The following is a 23,685-nucleotide window of genomic DNA, read 5'->3' as shown; positions in this document are numbered from 1 at the left end:
TTCCTCCTCTGTAATTTCACCTTCACATGAGTCTTTCTGTATGGCTGTTAATTTGACATTATCAATAGAAAAAAAATCTCTACAATTAGCTTCAGTTAGAGGAGATGGAGGCGACTGAAAATAAAACATATGCTTAAAGTACTTTGTTTCCTCCTTCAAAATATCATTTGGTGAATCATGGGTGACTCCGTCAATTGTAACCAGTTTCATTAAGTTCTTTTTGGTAGCATTCCTATGTTGAAGATAAAAAAATAATTTGGTGCATTTTCCCCAAATTCCATCCAGTTTGCTTTATTTTTATAATATATTACACTTGATCTTTCTTGAATAAGTTTCTCCATTTCTTTTTGTTTTTCCTCTAATTTATTCTGAGCCTCTATGTTACAGTTTTTATTGCCATCTATCTGTTCTGTTAGACTTTCTATTTCCTTTGTTAGTATAAACTCTTTTGACCTAAATTGCTTTTGTTTTCGAGATGAGTACTGAATTGCATGGCCTCTAAAGGCACATTTAAAGGTGTCCCATACAATAAGGGGATTTGCTGTACCTATGTTATGTTTGAAAATGTCAGTTATTAATTCCTTTGTTCTAATTATAAATAAATTATCATCCAATAGGCTTTGATTAAATGTCCAATATCCTCGCCCAAGTGGAAATTCAGTAAGAGTAATGTATATGCCTATTATATGATGGTCCGACCGCATTCTGTCCCCTATCAACACTTTTTTTACTTTTGGTGCCAACGAGAATGAGATAAGAAAGAAGTCAAGACGACTAGCTTGATTCAGTCTCCGCCATGTATATCTCACTAGATCAGTATATTTAAGCATCCATATATCTACTAGTTCTAATGTATCCATGACATTCACAATTTTCTTAAGAGCATGTGGGTGATTGTTTGTGGTGTGATTTCCTTTTTACATATGGGTGGTCCCGGGGATCGAACCCACTATCCTGGCGTTACAAGCGCCATGCTCTACCAATTGAGCTACAGAGGACTATATATTGTCAAATAATTGTGGATCATCATTATTTGGTCCGTAAAGGTTAATGAGCCATATCTGTTTATGGTCCAATAACATATTTAAAATAATCCATCTACCTTGCGTATCTATTTGGACAATTTGCACATTCGGATCGAAATTACTATTAATTAATATCATCACCCCTTTTGAATTTCTTTGCCCATGGGAGAAGTATATTCCCCCCCCATTCTTTTTTCCACGCAACTTCATCTCGAATTGTTGAATGGGTTTTTCATCTATATTTTTTCATAGCTGTCTATTTACCACCACAAACCAATGCTGGCATTAAGATTGCACTGAATGAGTTGTACAAGGCCATAAATCAACAGGAAAACGCTCATCCAGATGCAGCGCTCCTAGTGGCCGGGGACTTTAATGCAGGGAAACTTAAATCCGTTCTACCTAATTTCTACCAGCATGTTAAATGTGCAACCAGAGGAAAAAAAACTCTAGACCACCTTTACTCCACACACAGAGACGCATACAAAGCTCTCCCTCGCCCTCCATTTGGCAAATCTGACCATAACTCTATCCTCCTGATTCCTGCTTATAAGCAAAAACTAAAGCAGGAAGCACCAGTGACTCGGTTAATAAAAAAGTGGTCAGATGACGCAGATGCTAAGCTACAGGACTGTTTTGCTAGCACAGACTGGAACATGTTCCGGGATTCTTCAGACAGCATTGAGGAGTACACCACATCAGTCACTGGCTTCATCAATAAGTGCATCGATGATGTCGTCCCCACAGTGACCGTACGTACATACCCCAACCAGAAGCCATGGATTACAGGAAACATCCGCACTGAGCTAAAGGGTAGAGCTGCCGCTTTCAAGGAACGGGACTCTAACCCGGACGCTTATAAGAAATCCCGCTATGCACTCCGACGAACCATCAAACAGGCAAAGAGTCAATACAGGACTAAGATTGAATCGTACTACACTGGCTCTGACGCTCGTCGGATGTGGCAGGGCTTGAAAACTATTACAGACTACAAAGGGAAGCACAGCCGTGAGCTGCCCAGTGACACAAGCCTACCAGACGAGCTAAACCACTTCTATGCTCGCTTCGAGGCAAGCAACACTGAAGCATGCATGAGAGCACCAGCTGTTCCGGATGACTATGTGATCACGCTCTCCGTAGCCGATGTGAGTAAGACTTTTAAGCAGGTCAACATTCACAAGGCCGCAGGGCCAGACGGATTACCAGGACATGTACTCCGAGCATGTGCTGACCAACTGGCAAGTGTCTTCACTGACATTTTCAACATGTCCCTGACTGAGTCTGTAATACCAACATGTTTCAAGCAGACCACCATAGTCCCCGTGCCCAAGGACTCTAAGATAACCTGCCTAAATGACTACCGACCCGTAGCACTGACGTCTGTAGCCATGAAGTGCTTTGAAAGGCTGGTCATGGCTCACATCAACAGCATTATCCCAGAAACCCTAGACCCACTCCAATTTGCATACCGCCCCAACAGATCCACAGATGATGCAATCTCTATTGCACTCCACACTGCCCTTTCCCACCTGGACAAGAGGAACACCTACGTGAGAATGCTATTCATTGACTACAGCTCAGCATTCAACACCATAGTGCCCTCTAAGCTCATCACTAAGCTAAGGATCCTGGGACTAAACACCTCCCTCTGCAACTGGATCCTGGACTTCCTGACGGGCCGCCCCCAGGTGGTAAGGGTAGGTAACAACACATCTGCCACACTGATCCTCAACACGGGGGCCCCTCAGGGGTGCATGCTCAGTCCCCTCCTGTACTCTCTGTTCACCCATGACTGCATGGCCAGGCACGACTCCAACACCATCATTAAGTTTGCCGACGACACAACAGTGGTAGGCCTGATCACCGACAACGATTAGACAGCCTATAGGAAGGAGGTCAGAGACCTGGCCGTGTGGTGCCAGGACAACAACCTCTCCCTCAACGTGACCAAGACAAAGGAGATGATTGTGGACTACAGGAAAAAAAAGAGGACTGAGCACGCCCCCATTCTCATCGACGGGGCTGTAGTGGAACAGGTTGAGAGCTTCAAGTTCCTTGGTGTCCACATCACCAACGAACTATCATGGTCCAAACACACCAAGACAGTCGTGAAGAGGGCACGACAAAGCCTATTCCCCCTCAGGAGACTGAAAAGATTTGGCATGGGTCCTCAGATCCTCAAAAAATTATCCAGCTGCACCATCGAGAGCATCCTGACTGGTTGCATCACCGCCTGGTATGGCAACTGCTTGGCCTCCGACCGCAAGGCACTACAGAGGGTAGTGCGTACGGCCCAGTACATCACTGGGGCCAAGCTTCCTGCCATCCAGGACCTCTATACCAGGCGGTGTCAGAGGAAGGCCCTCAAAATTGTAAAAGACTCCAGCCACCCTAGTCATAGACTGTTCTCTCTGCTACCGCACGGCAAGCGGTACCGGAGTGCCAAGTCTAGGTCCAAAAGACTTCTCAACAGCTTCTACCCCCAAGCCATAAGACTCCTGAACAGCTAATCATGGCTACCCGGACTATTTGCACTGCCCCCCCACCCCATCCTTTTTACGCTGCTGCTACTCAGTTAATTATTTATGCATAGTCACTTTAACTCTACCCACATGTACATATTACCTCAACTAGCCGGTGCCCCCGCACATTGACTCTGCAACGGTACCCCCCTGTATATATAGCCTCCCTACTGTTATTTAATTTTACTTCTGCTCTTTTTTTTTCTGCACCTGTTGTATTCGGCGCATGTGACCAATACAATTTGATTTGATTTGATTTGAATTGTTGAATGAGTTTCCTGTATACAGTGGGGAAAAAAAGTATTTAGTCAGCCACCAATTGTGCAAGTTCTCCCACTTAAAAAGATGAGAGAGGCCTGTAATTTTCATCATAGGTACACGTCAACTATGACAGACAAATTGAGGAAAAAAAATTCAGAAAATCACATTGTAGGAATTTTAATGAATTTATTTGCAAATTATGGTGGAAAATAAGTATTTGGTCACCTACAAACAAGCAAGATTTCTGGCTCTCACAGACGTGTAACTTCTTCTTTAAGAGGCTCCTCTGTCCTCCACTCGTTACCTGTATTAATGGCACCTGTTTGAACTTGTTATCAGTATAAAAGACACCTGTCCACAACCTCAAACAGTCACACTCCAAACTCCACTATAGCCAAGACCAAAGAGCTGTCAAAGGACACCAAAAACAAAATTGTAGACCTGCACCAGGCTGGGAAGACTGCAATAGGTAAGCAGCTTGGTTTGAAGAAATCAACTGTGGGAGCAATTATTAGGAAATGGAAGACATACAAGACCACTGATAATCTCCCTCGATCTGGGGCTCCACGCAAGATCTCACCCCGTGGGGTCAAAATGATCACAAGAAGAACGGTGAGCAAAAATCCCAGAACCACACGGGGGGACCTAGTGAATGACCTGCAGAGAGCTGGGACCAAAGTAACAAAGCCTACCATCAGTAACACACTACGCCGCCAGGGACTCAAATCCTGCAGTGCCAGACGTGTCCCCCTGCTTAAGCCAGTACATGTCCAGGCCCGTCTGAAGTTTGCTAGAGTGCATTTGGATGATCCAGAAGAGGATTGGGAGAATGTCATATGGTCAGATGAAACCAAAATATAACTTTTTGGTAAAAACTCAACTCGTCGTGTTTGGAGGACAAAGAATGCTGAGTTGCATCCAAAGAACACCATACCTACTGTGAAGCATGGGGGTGGAAACATCATGCTTTGGGGCTGTTTTTCTGCAAAGGGACCAGGACGACTGATCCGTGTAAAGGAAAGAATTAATGGGGCCATGTATCGTGAGATTTTGAGTGAAAACCTCCTTCCATCAGCAAGGGCATTGAAGATAAAACGTGGCTGGGTCTTTCAGTATGACAATGATCCCAAACACACCGCCCGGGCAACGAAGGAGTGGCTTCGTAGGAAGCATTTCAAGGTCCTGGAGTGGCCTAGCCAGTCTCCAGATCTCAATCCCATAGAAAATCTTTGGAGGGAGTTGAAAGTCCGTGTTGCCCAGCGACAGCCCCAAAACATCACTGCTCTAGAGGAGATCTGCATGGAGGAATGGGCCAAAATACCAGCAACAGTGTGTGAAAACCTTTTGAAGACTTACAGAAAACGTTTGACCTGTGTCATTGCCAACAAAGGGTATATAACAAAGTATTGAGAAACTTTTGTTATTGACCAAATACTTATTTTCCACCATAATTTGCAAATAAATTAATTTAAAATCCTACAATGTGATTTTCTGGATTTTTTTTCTCATTTTGTCTGTCATAGTTGACGTGTACCTATGATGAAAATTACAGGCCTCTCTCATCTTTTTAAGTGGGAGCACTTGCACAATTGGTGGCTGACTAAATACTTTTTTTCCCCACTGTACAATAGATATTATATTCCTTCTCTTTGAGCCATGTAAATATTGTTCTTCTTTTGTTATTATCAGCTAAGCCATTACAATTATAACTGGCTATACTTATTTCACCATACACCATAATGAGATACAAGTTTCAAGTCTATTTATCACTATGTATGTTTGTAAATTTACCAATAAAAAATACCGTAATGACTGAGTGTCCATATAGCTGTACCGTGATATTTACATTGCTACGGAGTAACCCTTCAATTGTTCTCCACTAATTCCCCCGCTAAAGCCCCTCCCCATCCCAAGTTGAGCCGTCATCCCAGTGATCAGCATCCCACCCACGTCCCTCTGGATCCCTAAGGCCCCGAGAGGCCAGGACCCATCCATCGAAAACAGCACACAGTGCCACCCACAAAACAGAAGCAGATTAACCGCCAAAAGCATTTCCAATGCTGTCACCTATATGTATATATATATATAACTCTTTAAAAAAAATTATGCATATCCTATTTTCCATCATTATCAATTCATATGCGTAATAATGTCGGCAGTTCATGCGTAGGATTTTAACATATAACCCGGATTGCCATTGTATTACATTTCATTCATTGACAAGCAATTATTATCCTAGCAAATAATTCCCGTGGTCCATCCCATACCCCCCCCCCCCCCCCCCCCTCGCCCCCAACATCCCCACCCCCCCACAACAGATGCCGGACAAACACACACGCACATACTCACATACTCCAACACACTCAAACAATTGTTTGTTACTGGGTGTATGTCCACGGTAGCCTGCCAAGTGAAAGGATGAAAGAGATGGTTCTTTGCATTCGGCTTCAGTGGCATTCATTTTAGTAATGGTCTGCCTCAGACTACATTTTTGGAATGAATAAAAGCAAGTTGGCCTACCGGTAGCTCAAAAGTTGGAGCCAATAGTTTTTTGCCATATTAACTGCATTTCAAGATCGCGTTCAGCATAAACAATGCGTGTGCTTTGAATTTATGAATTATTATAATTTACTGGTTTCTCGCAATTATTTATCCTGGGAAAAGGGAGTGGGTTTGGGTGGTAATTCTCAGTAACCCGGTGCCCGCCATTAAACCCTCACACACACACACACAAGCGCTTACATACACACACACACACACACACACACACACACACACACACTCCAGTGTCAGGTAGCCTAGCAGTTAAGAGCGTTGGGCCAGTAACCGAAAGGTTGCTGGTTTGAATCCCCGAGCCGACAAGGTGAAAAATCTGTTTGTGCCCTTGAGCAAGGCACTTAACCCTAATTGCTCCTGTAAGTCACTCTGGGTAAGAGCATCTGCTAAATGACTAAAATGTATGTATATATGAAGTTAACAGAGATAATTGTGGGTGACTGTGTATTATGTATGTCTGAGGTAAATCATCTGTGAGTAGTCAGTCTTCTGTGCAGTGAGGCAGGAAAAACACTTTCCTACTGTGATGCTGTGCATATGACGCACGCTCACACACATTGAAGGTGTGAATAGCCAGCTGTACTGTATGATTACTCTACATACTGTTGTTATACACTGAGCGTACAAAACATTAAGAACACCTTCCTAATATTGAGTTCCACCCCCTTTTGCCCTCAGAACAGCCTCAATTCGTCAGGGCATGGACTCTACAAGGTGTCGAAAGCGTTTCACAGGGATGCTGTCCCATGTTGACTCTAAATCTTCCCACAGTTGTGTCAAGTTGGCTGGATGTCCTTTGGGTGGTGGACCATTCTTGATACACACGGGAAACTGTTGAGCGTGAAAAACCCAGCAGAGTTGCAGTTCTTGACACAAACCGGTGCACCTGACACCTACTACCATACCCCGTTCAAAGGCACTTAAATATTTTGTCTTGCCCATTCACCATCTCAATGGCACACATACACAATCTGTCTCAATTGTCTCAAGAATCCTTCTTTAACCTGTCTCCTCCCCCTTATCTACACTGATTGTAGATTTAACAAGTGACACCAATAAGGGATCATAGCTTTCACCTGGATTCACCTGGTCAGTCTATGTCATGGAAAGAGCAGGTGTTCTTAATGTTCGGTACACTCAGTGTAACTGCATAGAGACATTTTATGTATAGATCTTGCTCACATTTTAAGAACTGACTGTAGACTACATTAAATGTAGTATAAAAACTCATATTAGTCCCCAGAGCTGCAGGAGGGACTGCAAAATGAGAGGAGTAGAGAGGAATAAAGAAAGAGAGAGGGAGAGGGGGAGAGGGGAAGAGAGTTCAAATGGCTGCTAGATTATCTTCCCCCAAGCTGTCCCTGACTCATCCTAACAAGTTATAATGAAATGGTGAAAAACCTCAACAAGTTTCAAAGTTTTGATTATTTAAATGTTTCAATTTGTGTTTCAATAATATAAATGTCTAATAGATTAAATATTTGTCTCTCCTGTCACCATCAGCTCTGAGCTATGCAGCCTCTCTGAAAACTGCAGCTATCTTCACACACTGACTTTCTCTCTGTAATCACACACAGACACACACACTACGCTGCTTTTCTGTATACAGTGGCAAGAAAAAGTATTTGAACCCTCTGGAATTACCTGGATTTCTGTATAAATTGGTCATAAAATGTGATCTGATCTTCATCTAAGTCACAACAATAGACAAACACAGTGTGCTTAAACTAATAACACACAAATTATTGTATTTTTCTTGTCTATGTTGAAGACGACATTTCAACATTCACAGTGTAGTTTGGAAAAAGTATGTGAACCCCTAGGCTAATGACTTCTCCAAAAGCTAATTGGAGTCAGGTGTAAGCTAACCTGGAGTCCAATCAATGAGATGAGATTGGAGATGTTGGTTAGAGCTGCCCTGCCCTATAAAAAATACTCACAAAATTTGAGTTTGCTATTCACAAGAAGCATTGCCTGATGTGAACCAATGCCTCAAACAAAAGAAATCGCAGAAGACCTAAGATTAAGAATTGTTCACTTACATAAAGCTGGAAAGGGTTACAAAAGTATCTCTAAAAGCCTTAATGTTCATCAGTCCACAGTAAGACAAATTGTATATAAATGGAGAAAGTTCAGCACTGTTGCTAGTCTCCGTAGGCCGTCTTGCAAAGATGACTGCAAGAGCATAGCGCAGAATTCTCAATGATGTTAAGAAGAATCCTAGAGTGTCAGCTAAAGACTTACAGAAATCTCTGGAACATGCTAACATCTCTGTTGACGAGTCTACGATACGTAAAACACTAAACAAGAATGGTGTTCATGGGAGGACCCCACGAAGAAACCACTGCTGTCCAAAAAAAACATTGCTGCACGTCTGAAGTTCGCAAAAGAGTACCTGGATGTTCCACAATTCTACTGGCAAAATATTCTGTGGACAGATTAAACTAAAGTTGAGTTGTTTGGAAGGAACACACAATACTATGTGTGGAGAAAAAAAGGCACAGCACACCAACATCAACCTCATCCCAACTGTAAAGTATGGTGGAGGGATCATCATGGTTTGGGGCTGCTTTGCTGCCTCAGGGCCTGGACAGCTTGCTATCATCGACATAAAAATGAATTTCCAAGTTTATCAAGACATTTTGCAGGAGAATGTAAGTCTATCTGTCCGCCAATTGAAGCTCAACAGAAGTTGGGTGACGCAACAGGACAATGACCCGAAAACACAGAAGTAAATCAACAACAGAATAGCTTCAACAGAAGAAAATACGCCTGGAGTGGCCCAGTCAGAGTCCTGACCTCAACCAGGCCTTATACACACCTCCAGTGTCAGAATAAGATATTAGTAGCTTATTCCTATGCAGCAGCAGGGTAGCCCATCTGATAGGTGTCTGGGGCATTACCATAATGATTGGTTCCCTCTCTGCTTCACACAGGAAATACCTGCTTGAACACACAGAATACTAACCAGGACTCTGGAGACTGTATTACTGAGTTAAAGGCATTCGCTCAGGGAGCAAAGGCAAGTCTTCAGGTCTCAGGCAAGGTTCCTATCTTATCCGACCCAAACCACCTCCATTAGGTATGTATGAGGTTAACAGAAATAATTGTGGGTGACTTAGTGACTGAGGATTATGTACAGTGCATTCGGAAAGTATTCAGACCCCTTGACTTTTTCCACATTTTGTTACGTTACAGCCTTATTCTAAAATGGATTGAATCGTTTTTTCCCCTCATCAATCTACACACAATATCCCATGATGACAAACCAAAAACAGATTTTATAAATTTTTGCAAATGTATAAAACAAAAAACTGAAATATCACATGTACATAAGTATTTCAACTCTTTACTCAGTACTTTGTTGATGCACCTTAGTGACTTTGGGCGGTTAACCCTAATTGCTCCTGTAAGTCACTCTGGATAAGAGCGTCTGCTAAATAACTAAATTGGATTTATATACAGTGGGGAGAACAAGTATTTGATACACTGCCGATTTTGCAGGTTTTCCTACTTACAAAGCATGTAGAGGTCTGTAATTTTTATCATAGGTACACTTCAACTGTGAGAGACGGAATCTAAAACAAAAATCCAGAAAATCACATTGTATGATTTTTAAGTAATTCATTTGCATTTTATTGCATGACATAAGTATTTGATACATCAGAAAAGCAGAACTTCATATTTGGTACAGAAACCTTTGTTTGCAATTACAGAGATCATACGTTTCCTGTAGGTCTTGACCAGGTTTGCACACACTGCAGCAGGGATTTTGGCCCACTCCTCCATACAGACCTTCTCCAGATCCTTCAGGTTTCGGGGCTGTCGCTGGGTAATACGGACTTTCAGCTCCCTCCAAAGATTTTCTATTGGGTTCAGGTCTGGAGACTGGCTAGGACACTCCAGGATCTTGAGATGCTTCTTACGGAGCCACTCCTTAGTTGCCCTGGCTGTGTGTTTTGGGTCGTTGTCATGCTGGAAGACCCAGCCACGACCCATCTTCAATGCTCTTACTGAGGGAAGGAGGTTGTTGGCCAAGATCTCGCGATACATGGCCCCATCCATCCTCCCCTCAATACGGTGCAGTCGTCCTGTCCTCTTTGCAGAAAACCATTCCAAAGAATGATGTTTCCACCTCCATGCTTCACGGTTGGGATGGTGTTCTTGGGGTTGTACTCATCCTTCTTCTTCCTCCAAACACAGCGAGTGGAGTTTAGACCAAAAAGCTATATTTTTGTCTCATCAGACCACATGACCTTCTCCCATTCCTCCTCTGGATCATCCAGATTGTCATTGGCAAACTTCAGACGGGCCTGGACATGCGCTGGCTTGAGCAGGGGGACCTTGCGTGTGCTGCAGGATTTTAATCCATGACGGCGTAGTGTGACACTAATGGTTTTCTTTGAGACTGTGGTCCCAGCTCTCTTCAGGTCATTGACCAGGTCCTGCCGTGTAGTTCTGGGCTGATCCCTCACCTTCCTCATGATCATTGATGCCCCACGAGGTGAGATCTTGCATGGAACCCCAGACCGAGGGTGATTGATCGTCATCTTGAACTTCATCCATTTTCTAATAATTGCGCCAACAGTTGTTGCCTTCTCACCAAGCTGCTTGCCTACTGTCCTGTAGCCCATCCCAGCCTTGTGCAGGTCTACAATTTTATCCCTGATGTCCTTACACAGCTCTCTGGTCTTGGCCATTCTGGAGAGGTTGGAGTCTGTTTGATTGAGTGTGTGGACAGGTGTCTTTTATACAGGTAACGAGTTCAAACAGGTGCAGTTAATACAGGTAATGAGTGGAGAACAAGAGGGCTTCTTAAAGAAAAACTAACAGGTCTGTGAGAGCCGGAATTCTTACTGGTTGGTAGGTGATCAAATGCTTATGTCATGCAATAAAATGCAAATTAATTACTTAAAAATCATACAATGTGATTTTCTGGATTTTTGTTTTAGATTCCGTCTCTCACAGTTGAAGTGTACCTATGATAAAAATGACAGACCTCTACATACTTTGTAAGTATGAAAACCTGCAAAATCGGCAGTGTATCAAATACTTGTTCTCCCCACTGTATATAGTTAACAGAAATAATTGTGGGTGACTGTGCATTATGTATCTCTGAGGTAAATAACAATCTGTGAGTACTCAGTCTTGTCGGCAATGAGGCAGGAAAAACGCTTCCCTACTGTGATGCTGCGCATATGACGCACACACACACACACACACACACACACATTGAAGGTGTGAATAGCCTGCTGTACTGTAAGATGTATTTCAGCTCTGTGTTGGCTGCAGGTTAACACTCTCCCTCTCATATCAGACAGACCTTTTATTCCAACAGTTTGTCTTTGAGAGCCCAAAGGCCATGGAGCACTGACACACAAGCACACACACTCACACATACACACATGCACGCATGTACGCACACACACACTCTCCTCTCTTCTCTCTCGTCTTCCTCTCTTCTCCTCTCTCCTCTTCTTTCCTCTCCTCTCATCCTGTCCTTGTTAAAACATACTACTTCTTTAGTCACTCTAACATATTAGTCATTCCAGCCTCCAGTCCAGCCAGAGTCGTAGTGTAAACACTTTTATTTCCAGCCTGATACACACACACGCGGTTCTACAAACCTTTCCTTCTCTTAAGTCTCTGTTCAACCATTCTTTCCCCAGGGTCCGTTCGTCTGTCTGTCTGTCTGCTGGATCTGACTCATTACAGGGGGCTGGGCACACACAGCTCTCACGTCCATCAAGGTGGCAGCCTGTGGCCAGCAGGCTAAAAAGAGCTGAGGCCCGTGGCATAAACAGTGTGTTTTTTATTTGTGTGTGCGTGCGTGCATGTGTGTGTGTATCTGTGTCAGACAGCAGCAGAAACACTGATGCACAGTGACAGCAGAGGGACAGTAGAGCCAGATATCACACAGGACTGTCATGATGACACAGATTCTGTCTGTTTAAACCATCTATAGCTTTATAGACTGACACTCATCTGCATGCATGGCTGTGTTTGATACATGTATCTGTCTTTAGTGACAGGATGCAGTCTAGAGAGAAATATGCCTGTTGGGTGAGAAAGAGATGATTCCTTCAGTATTACAGCAGATATAGCAGACATGTATAGTGACTTACCAGGAAGAGCACGGAGTAATGGAGGCTTCTGTTTTTTTAAACTGGAGACTTACAACACTTGGAAAGTGAGAAATAACAGTAACCCAAGCTGGTTATTGAAACTTGATTTTTAAATAAAATAAGAAGTCCAACAGAAAACAAAACGGCACAGGCAGCCATCTTGGAAAGGCGCTAAAGTAAAGAAACTAGCTACTATCAACAGCAATCAGAGATTCAGCACCACGGACAACGGCGATCAGAATCCTGTGATCTGTCCTTTCAGAACCACAGGACAGTGGACAGTCAGAAACCATCAGGTGCAGTCATCCTGAATCCCTGATGTAGGCTACAGGAAAACCTAGTAAGTAGCGAGAAACCTGAAGGGCAAGATTCCCCCGAACTCTGTTTGCATAGACTGTTCACAAACAAACAATTTTCCGAGATAGAAACGTTTGATGAATCTGGTGTGGGTGTGTATGTTGGCCTTTAGCAGTGGGGCTGATAATGTGACGTGCTGCATGAATGTGTGTGTGTCAGTGTGCGTGTCAGTGTGTGCGCTCGTGCATGTGTGCTAGTGGAGGACTCTCATATATGACCCTCATCCCCCCACTCCACTACAGACCCATTACATACACTATCAGTCAAAAGTTGGGACATACCTACTCATTCAAGGGTTTTTCTTTATTTGTACTATTTTTTACATTGTAGAATGATAGTGAAGACATCAAAACTATGAAATAACACATATGGAATCATGTAGTAACCAAAAAAGTGTTACATTCTTAAAATCACCACCCTTTGCCTTGATGACAGCTTCGCACACTCTTGGCATTCTCTCAACCAGCTTCACCTAGAATGCTTTTCCAACAGTCTTGAAGGAGTTCCCACATATGCTGAGCACTTGTTGGCTGCTGCTCCTTCACACTGCAGTCCGACTCATCCCAAACCATCTCAATTGGGTTGAGGTCAGGGGGATTCTGGAGGCCAGATCATCTGATGCAGCATTCCATCACACTCCTTCTTGGTAAAATAGCCCTTACACAGCCTGGAGGTGTGTTGGGTCATTGTCCTGTTGAAAAACAAATGATGTCTTCACTATTATTATACAATGTGGAAAATAGTAAAAATAAAGAAAAACCCTTGAATGAGTAGGTGTGTCCACACTTTTGACTGGTACTGTATCTCTGACTCCCCACCTCCCTCTCTCAGGAGGAGTGCCTCTCCATTACATCTGAAATGGAGAGTCTTGACGCTGTTGTGGATGAAAGGAAGGAGGCAGGGCAGGTGTGTGTTTGTTAGTAGTATTTGTGCCTGTGTAGGGAGGATGGTTTTGCTCACTGATGTGTTTTAGAGGCTGTGCAGGTATTTCCCGCTGCCAGCAGTCTGAATATAGATAGCTAGATGTATAAGTCTTAAATCTGTAGAAGGGAAGTGGTGGGGAGGGATAAAGTCAGATAGACTTTCTTCTGGTCTTAACTGTGATCTCACAGAGCTGGAGATTCTCAGCCTTTAGATCTCTGTCACGTCAGCTCCTCCTTAGCCTTTAGATCTCTGTCACGTCAGCTCCTCCTCAGCCTTTAGATCTCTGTCACGTCAGCTCCTCCTTAGCCTTTAGATCTCTGTCATGTCAGCTCCTCCTCAGCCTTTAGATCTCTGTCATGTCAGCTCCTCCTCAGCCTTTAGATCTCTGTCACGTCAGCTCCTCCTCAGCCTTTAGATCTCTGTCATGTCAGCTCCTCCTCAGCCTTTAGATCTCTGTCATGTCAGCTCCTCCTCAGACTTTAGATCTCTGTCACGTCAGCTCCTCCTCAGCCTTTTCTCTAGTGTTTTCTCATGGTACAGTAGCACTCTTATACAGGTGTGTGTGTGTGCGCGTCATTGATAGAGATGATTAAAAGCTCAGATCAGAAGGAGTCATTTCAGCAGGTTTTAAAGACATTCTAAAGCCTAGTTCACGCCTGGCACATACACCCACCCACACACACACGAGTACAAACGCACACACGCACACACACACGCACACACACACGAGTACACACAGGATAGAGAGAATGTCGGGATGAGTACTTGAAAGAGAGTATGGAAGGAATGTAGAGAGGAGAAGCTGGAGGAGAGGATGTAGGTATGACGCAGCAGGAATGAGTGGGCAGAGGAGGAGCTGTTGTGCCTGTGAGAGAGGGCTGAGGGTGTGTGTGTGTGTGTTTGTGAGCGTGTGAGCCTTATAAATAAGACAAATGATCTGTCTTCCAATACCAAGGCGGAATAGCGATGCCTGATATCATCCCTCCACACGCACATGCGCACACACACACACTCTGTGTGACCTTGAAATTATCATATAAACCTGAAATTACCATCTGAAATGTAAGCTGTGATTGTTAGTATTTCTAGAACATTTCTGCTAGGACAAAAATACATTAAGATGAATCAGCGAATGAAACGATCAATTACTGAATGAATGATTCAAAAAGTGACTTCCTGCTGTGTGCTGTTCCTTCACACTCATATGCTTTCTTGTTTTGTTATTCTCGTCTTCCATTTTATTCTGATGTTCTTCATATTTGTTGTCTAATTGGAGCATTTGGAGGAGGCAGCTCAAATGGGAGAGAGATGACTCATAGCAGGAGGGAGCAGGATTGTGTGTGTGTGTGTGGCTGCTCATGTCACTGATGTCCTCTACGACTTTTAGCTTCTTCCCTCCTCTGCTGCCAACACACACACCAGCAGTCTGTGTCATTGAGTGATTCTGAATGAGGCATTAGGTATTGTTGACGGCAGAGGGGAGATGGTTGTTAATTACACAGGGGAAAGGTAATCACTGTGTGTCTGAGGGCAGGGTAATGGATGCTGCCAATACTCTGGTATGAGAGCCACACAGGACTCAGGAGACTAACTATGATGAATAGCTAACTAACAGCTCTCAATATCCTAACGTCAGTGAGAGATCTCACTGTGTGTGTGTGAATACAGTGTGACTGATGTAACTCTCAGTATGGTCCTAAGAGGGTGTGTGTGGTGCAGTGAAGGATCCAGAGTTCAGACGCTGTCTGTTGCTGAAGCGTTACAGAAATGTAAAGATAATTTCCAAATGTGCCGACATACAGATGTAGGATCTTAATTTGATCACCTTTGTTGCTGAGGATTGTCCTGCACATCAGGAAATGCAAACTTGTTGTGTATTCAAAGTTTTAAAAGGCTTCCAAAGTTTTTAATTTTCTCTTTAAAATGTCAGACTTGATTTGCCCTAATGAAACATTTATCAACCCCTACAAAAAATGGCCATTAATTATAATCCACATAATCATTCACATTTTCTGTTGCTGCAGGATTATTTTCCTGCTGTAGAAAACTGGCTCAAATTATGATCCTACATCTGTATACAGCATTTACTATGAATTCAGTCTCCGCTAACGCGGGAACATTGCCTTTAAATATAAATCACGCTGTAACGTTGAACTTCCGCAATACGGATTGAATAGATGTCTCTCATGGTGAACATCAGACATTCTGACACACACACAGCAGTAAAGAGCATGCTTAACAGTGGAGTGGCACAATGATATGTTTATTGAGGCTTTGGGTGGTAGAAAATAAGGAGGTGGAGAACGTTACAACAACATAAAAATACTCTTCATATTGGCAAACACTGACCTCCATATTCACACTAACCAGAATCTCCATATGACACAGTCTTCATAGTGAACAGAAGTCTTTAAGGGCTAGATGCCTTCATATTACACAAACAGCAGACCACCCCCATTTATCAAAGGTTTATACAGAAACATGACAATAACAAGACAAGACAGTTCACAGTTTTACCACAATTCAATTACATGGAGATTCACAGTCAAATTCTACATCTGAGGGAGTTCAGGCACAGCAAAGCAAAATATTAATTTTCAACCAAAATATATTTTGCAAATTTTAAATCAATATGATCTGTATCTTGTCCATTCTCCTGTAGCCCTCTCTGTATGTCGACAGTCTGGAATTCAATCAAACACGTCATGGCGTTGTTCATATAGTGTCTTTGTTTACAAACTACTGCAAACACATGCTTCTTATTCTGAAATCTGGAATTATCTACATCTATCTCCCGAGTGGTGCAGTGGTCTAAGGCTGTGCCACTAGACGCTGGGCCAATTGTCGTCCAGGTTAGGGGAGGGAATGGCCGGCAGGGATGTAGCTCAGTTGGTAGAGCTTGGCGTTTGCAACACCAGGGTTGTGGGTTTCATTCCCATGGGGGGCCAGTATGTAAAATACAAATAATGTATGCACTCACTAACTGTAAGTCACTCTGGATAAGAGTGTCTGATAAATGAAAAAAAAAAAAAAAAAAGAGAGTAAAGGTATGTTTTCAGGAACCAAAACCATTCTGTGATTTGATTTCACCTGACCATGGAATGTAGAGCTACTGTGTAGGCTAGATACTGCAATGTGTGTTTGATTGAGTTGAACCCAGTGTGTTTTCCCGTCTGACTGGGACAGAACCATTTAATACAAACACTAAGGGTTATTATATGGGCTGTGTACAAAATGGCACCCTATTGCAAAGTACTCTATGTTGGCTCAATGAGGTCTGTGGACCCTATACAGCAGATAACCTTAGTTTATCCCAAGTTAAGCGCTGCATAAATGGAACCTTATTCCCTTTTCATGCACTTTTATCTACACGACTATTCTGACCTTGAACTTAAGCATTAAAATATCATGCTATTCACCCACTAGTCCTTTGGGATGGAGATCAAATAAATGAAAGTGGGGCGGAGCGGAGGTGTGTCTACAGATACGTCGTATTCTTGACTTCATTCCCTCATAATTCCACCACCTATACGAGCGATGAAACGATTATTAAGGTCGACCAACCTGCCGGTTCCAAGTGGAACAACATCTACTTTCTTTTTTCCAATAGAAATAACACCATTATCCATGCAATATAATAAAACATTATTAAGAACTATTGATAAGAGCTAGGTAAATGAGTAAGCCGTTTCGATAAGTGGATTGTAAATATAAATGACAATTGTTATAGATCTATTTTACCTTATGATCGCTGAAAACACGTGAAACCAGTCATATGGCAGCAAACTGAAGCATATCAACATATCGCCTTTTCCACACTGAAGTTTATGAAATGCTGCCCTTATAACTTGCAAGGATGAAATGTGGATACCCAAGCATGCTTCTGTAGCCATGTGCAAATGCCAGTATAGCGGCAAAATGATTTATGATTTCTAGAGTTTTCATTATATGCCCAGACTTTTCAATATATTTTTTTAACAATTTGTATCGTGTTAAATATTAGCCACTATCGGTAGCCACCGTCAGTTATACCCACATACATTTATAACTTTCACTTCCTTACATTTTGCTTCATTCCATTACATCGTTAGTTTACCTTTCTTTCCTCTGTCACGTTTGTGTGGTTGTTCCTGAGGGTCACTAGCAATAGTGGATCATATTAGGCTAACGTATTATAAGTTGTGCAATAACTTGGGACATTTAGCTATTTGAATTGTTATGGAACACAGACCATATCAGTTTAAACCTGGAGAATGGCGCACGGTTCACGACGACTGGACTGTTTTCGTCAAAGTTCCATGATTAGTGAGGATTATTAGGGTAGATTTATAGGACTACTGTTCAACCTCTATTGTACACTTTTCTCATCATCCAATATTTCATGGATTGAACAATTAAATATATGGCAATTTTAAGGATGAATCAAAACACTGAATTTTTTATTCGCCAATATATTTAGTGCGTAAAGGCTCTCCAAATGTTATTTTAGTATTCATAAATACTTTCCTTCCCCTAATTGGTGCTGAAAATGAGATGAATGCATTTAGGCCTTCATGGCTTTCTTTCATTGATCCCTAATATACTGAACCATTCTCTCCACATATTCTAGTGAGTCTGTCGAGAAAATTCGAATGAAAAGGTACACCAAATTTAAAAGGATGGCTTTAGATAAATGTACTGAAAACTCTACTGAATGAAAACTCCACGATAAATTCTGTTGGCCAGCAAGTGAGAGGGTTTCCAGCAGTTGAATTATATTTATTCAGCATGCGCAAGGGAACCACGCCTGCAAAGCCCTTCATAAGGTAAGTCTGAAAAGCGTGCGTAAGAAAGGCGTACATTTCCTATGTCGGAATCAGCCCCTAGGAGGATAAACTAAAGGAAGGTTACACACAGTCTGTAGGTATCCCCTGTCCTGATATACTAGTCTCTGTGGGAATGTGTGTGTCATATAAAGGAAGTTAGTTTGATATAAGCCTGTAAATCAGAGCACTGTTAGTAGATAAATCACAGTGGGTATGGTTGGGCCATGAGCAGGGGCGGACTGACTGGTCCAGTTTCAGCACATTGGGCCTGTCTAACTTGGGTTTTTTGGGCAACATGATCATTATCTGGATAATAATGGGGGCCTCAATTAATAAAATGGGCCATTGTGTTTTAAATGCCAGAGCCAATTTATGGTCCCAGTCTGCCCCTGGCCATGAGTGTGAGTTGATTGTTTAGATAAGTCTGTGATTGGATGCACAGTTGGTTATGTTTGTGTGTGTGTTTGTCTTTGTCTTAATTTTGCATCATTTCCACTGGGAAATCTACCTCCCACAATGCACTGGGAGCAAGGGAAAACGAGGTAGCAGCAGAGAGAGAAGATGAAACACCACAGAGGAAGAATCTCTCTCGCTCTGTCTCTCCTTTTCCTCACTGTCTTTCTCTCCCGCTCTAACTGCCACATTCATCAGTATTGGTTTCAGTTGTACAGCCTTTTTATTGATGCATACAAACCAATGACTGTAAGAAACACACAAACAGCGCACACTCAAAGACACACACACATACATACACTATCCAGAAACACACACAGCAACAGGACGTGTTGAGAGAGGTGATATGTATGTATTGATAAACCACCACTCACCTCTAACAGTAACAAAGACTGACAAATACCATGAAACAGGAGTGTGTGTCTCACAGGCAGGCAGGTGGGACACAATCTAAAGGCATTCATTCTCTCAGATGATATCTGCTCCCTGGGGAAGTAACCCACAGCGTTGGGGAGAATTCCACAAAATAACTTTTGCTTGATTTCGCAATAACTGAAAATATCAGTTTCAGGCTGTGATTTACATTGAAAAAAAAACATTTTTAGTCATTTAGCAGACGCTCTTATCCAGAGCGACTTACAGTTAGTGAGTGCATACATTTTCATACTGGCCCCCCGTGGGAAACGAACACACAACCCTGGCGTTGCAAGCGCCATGCTCTACCAACTGAGCTACAGGGGACAACCATGCTGGCTAGTTCCTTGATCCTGGACCATCCACCCAGGCAGGGATCAGGATATGTTTCACAGACACAGGATGCTCCTGGATGCTACTGACAAAATCACACACACACAATGATAACTAGTACAGACACACACACTGATTACACTTGTTTATGATAAAATAAAGTTTTCCCATGGAGGGAAGGTTCTTTCTGTTCTGGAAGTTCTGATCTGTGTACCAACAGTCATAAGGTTGCTATACATTTTCAAGAGGTCACTTTGAACACTCATAGCAGTGCTACAGACACTCACAACAGCACTATAAACACTCCTAACACAGTTTGTGTGTGTGTGTGGGTTCACAGTAACAGAGGGAGAAAGTTGGTTAATTTCCATCAACCCTTTAATCTGAAGAGTATGCAACAGGCTTTACCGCTTCACTAACCAATCACAGTCCAGCCTTGGTCATCAGTCTTTAACCAATCACAGTCTGGCGGTGAGGAGATTGTGAAAACAAAGATAACGCCAGGATGACAGATGAAGTGTTGGGTCTCAGCCATACAGTGTTGGGGTCAGGGTCATGGAGTAAGAGCTCAGGGGTTAGAGGTCATGGTTGGTGCTGATCCTGCAAACCCACTAGTCTACAGCTGCAGTCCCAGAGGCCGAGCTGGAGCTGGGGGTTGTAGGTCTTTGTTGAGGTCATATCTGTGCGTCCATTGCTCCAGTAGCCTCCTCTCCCCCACTCCAGAGATGGAGACAGAGCAGTGTAGAGGACCATGGACGCTCCCTGGGACAGGCTCTGGGGATACAAAAAAAACACTGTTCTAATGTTACACACAGAGAGGCTGTTATACAAACACACACAACCAGCAGAGCTTCACTGGCATAAATATACAGCTAGATACAGTGGCTTGCGAAAGTATTCACCCCCCTTGGCATTTTTTCCTATTTTGTTGTCTTACAACCTGTAAATAAAATGGATTTTTTGGGGGTTTGTATCATTTGATTTACACAACATGCCTACCACTTTGAAGATGCAAAATATTTTTTCTTGTGAAACAAACAAGAAATAAGACCAAAAAACTGAAAACTTGAGCGTGCATAACTATTCACCCCCCCCCCCCCCCCCCCCCCCCAAAGTCAATACTTTGTAGAGCCGCCTATTGCAGCAATTACAGCTACAAGTCTCTTGGGGTATGTCTCTATAAGCTTGGCATATCTAGCCACTGGGATTTTTGCCCATTCTTCAAGGCAAAACTACTCCAGCTCCTTCAAGTTGGATGGGTTCCGCTGGTGTACAGCAATCTTTAAGTCAAACCACAGATTCTCAATTGGATTGAGGTCTGGGCTTTGACTAGGTCATTCCAAAACATTTAAATGTTTCCCCTTAAACCACTCAAGTGTTGCTTTAGCGCTATGCTTAGGGTCATTGTCCTGCTGGAAGGGGAACCTCTGTCCCAGTCTCAAATCTCTGGAAGACTGAAACAGGTTTCCCTCAAGAATTTCCCTGTATTTAGCGCCATCCATAATTTCTTCAATTCTGACCAGTTTCCCAGTCCCTGCTGATGAAAAACATGGTGTTCTCGGGGTGATGAGAGGTGTTGGGTTTGCGCCAGACATAGCGTTTTCCTTGATGGCCAAAAAGCTCAATTTTAGTCTCATCTGACCAGAGTACCTTCTTCCATACAGTGGGGAAAAAAAGTATTTAGTCAGCCACCAATTGTGCAAGTTCTCCCACTTAAAAAGATGAGAGAGGCCTGTAATTTTCATCATAGGTACACGTCAACTATGACAGACAAATTGAGAATTTTTTTCTCCAGAAAATCACATTGTAGGATTTTTAATGAATTTATTTGCAAATTATGGTGGAAAATAAGTATTTGGTCACCTACAAACAAGCAAGATTTCTGACTCTCACAGACGTGTAACTTCTTCTTTAAGAGGCTCCTCTGTCCTCCACTCGTTACCTGTATTAATGGCACATGTTTGAACTTGTTATCAGTATAAAAGACACCTGTCCACAACCTCAAACAGTCACACTCCAAACTCCACTATGGCCAAGACCAAAGAGCTGTCAAAGGACACCAGAAACAAAATTGTAGACCTGCACCAGACTGGGAAGACTGAATCTGCAATAGGTAAGCAGCTTGGTTTGAAGAAATCAACTGTGGGAGCAATTATTAGGAAATGGAAGACATACAAGACCACTGATAATCTCCCTCGATCTGGGGCTCCACGCAAGATCTCACCCCGTGGGGTCAAAATGATCACAAGAACGGTGAGCAAAAATCCCAGAACCACACGGGGGGACCTAGTGAATGACCTGCAGAGAGCTGGGACCAAAGTAACAAAGCCTACCATCAGTAACACACTACGCCGCCAGGGACTCAAATCCTGCAGTGCCAGACGTGTCCCCCTGCTTAAGCCAGTACATGTCCAGGCCCGTCTGAAGTTTGCTAGAGTGCATTTGGATGATCCAGAAGAGGATTGGGAGAATGTCATATGGTCAGATGAAACCAAAATAGAACTTTTTGGTAAAAACTCAACTCGTCGTGTTTGGAGGACAAAGAATGCTGAGTTGCATCCAAAGAACACCATACCTACTGTGAAGCATGGGGGTGGAAACATCATGCTTTGGGGCTGTTTTTCTGCAAAGGGACCAGGACGACTGATCCGTGTAAAGGAAATAATGAATGGGGCCATGTATCGTGAGATTTTGAGTGAAAACCTCCTTCCATCAGCAAGGGCATTGAAGATGAAACGTGGCTGGGTCTTTCAGCATGACAATGATCCCAAACACACCGCCCGGGCAACGAAGGAGTGGCTTCGTAAGAAGCATTTCAAGGTCCTGGAGTGGCCTAGCCAGTCTCCAGATCTCAACCCCATAGAAAATCTTTGGAGGGAGTTGAAAGTCTGTGTTGCCCAGCGACAGCCCCAAAACATCACTGCTCTAGAGGAGATCTGCATGGAGGAATGGGCCAAAATACCAGCAACAGTGTGTGAAAAACTTTTGAAGACTTACAGAAAACGTTTGACCTGTGTCATTGCCAACAAAGGGTATATAACAAAGTATTGAGAAACTTTTGTTATTGACCAAATACTTATTTTCCACCATAATTTGCAAATAAATTCATAAAAAATCCTACAATGTGATTTTCTGGATTTTTTTTTCTCATTTTGTCTGTTGACGTGTACCTATGATGAACATTACAGGCCTCTCTCATCTTTTTAAGTGGGAGAACTTGCACAATTGGTGGCTGACTAAATACTTTTTTTCCCCACTGTATGTTTGGGGAGTCTCCCACATGGCTTTTGGCGAACACCAAACGTGTTTGCTCATTTTTTCTTTAAGCAATGGCTTTTTTCTGGCCACTCTTCCATAAAGCCCAGCTCTGTGGAGTGTACGGCTTAGTGGTCCTATGGACAGATACTCCAATCTCCGCTGTGGAGCTTTGCAGCTCCTTCAGGGTTATCTTTGGTCTCTTTGTTGCCTCTGATTAATGCCCTCCTTTCCTAGTCCATGAGTTTTGGTGGGCGGCCCTCTCTTGGCAGGTTTGTTGTGGTGCCATATTCTTTCAATTTTTTAATAATGGATTTAATGGTGCTCCGTGGGATGTTCAAATTTTCAGATTTTTTTTATAACCCAACCCTGATCTTTACTTCTCCACAACTTTGTCCCTGACCTGTTTGTGCCACTTGCTTGGTGGTGCCCCTTGCTTAGTGGTGTTGCAGACTCTGGGGCCTTTCGGAACAGGTGTATAAATACTGAGATCATGTGACAGATCATGTAACACTTAGATTGCACACAGGTGGACTTTATTTAACTAATTATGTGACTTCTGAAGGTAATTGGTTTCACCAGATCTTATTTATGGGCTTCATAGCAAAGGGGGTGAATACATATGCATGCAGCACTTTTATAATTATTTTAAACA

The sequence above is a fragment of the Coregonus lavaretus genome (genome assembly GCF_964263955.1).
Source record: "Coregonus lavaretus genome assembly, chromosome: 5".
NCBI lineage: Eukaryota > Metazoa > Chordata > Actinopteri > Salmoniformes > Salmonidae > Coregonus > Coregonus lavaretus.
This window is presented reverse-complemented; position numbering follows the sequence as displayed.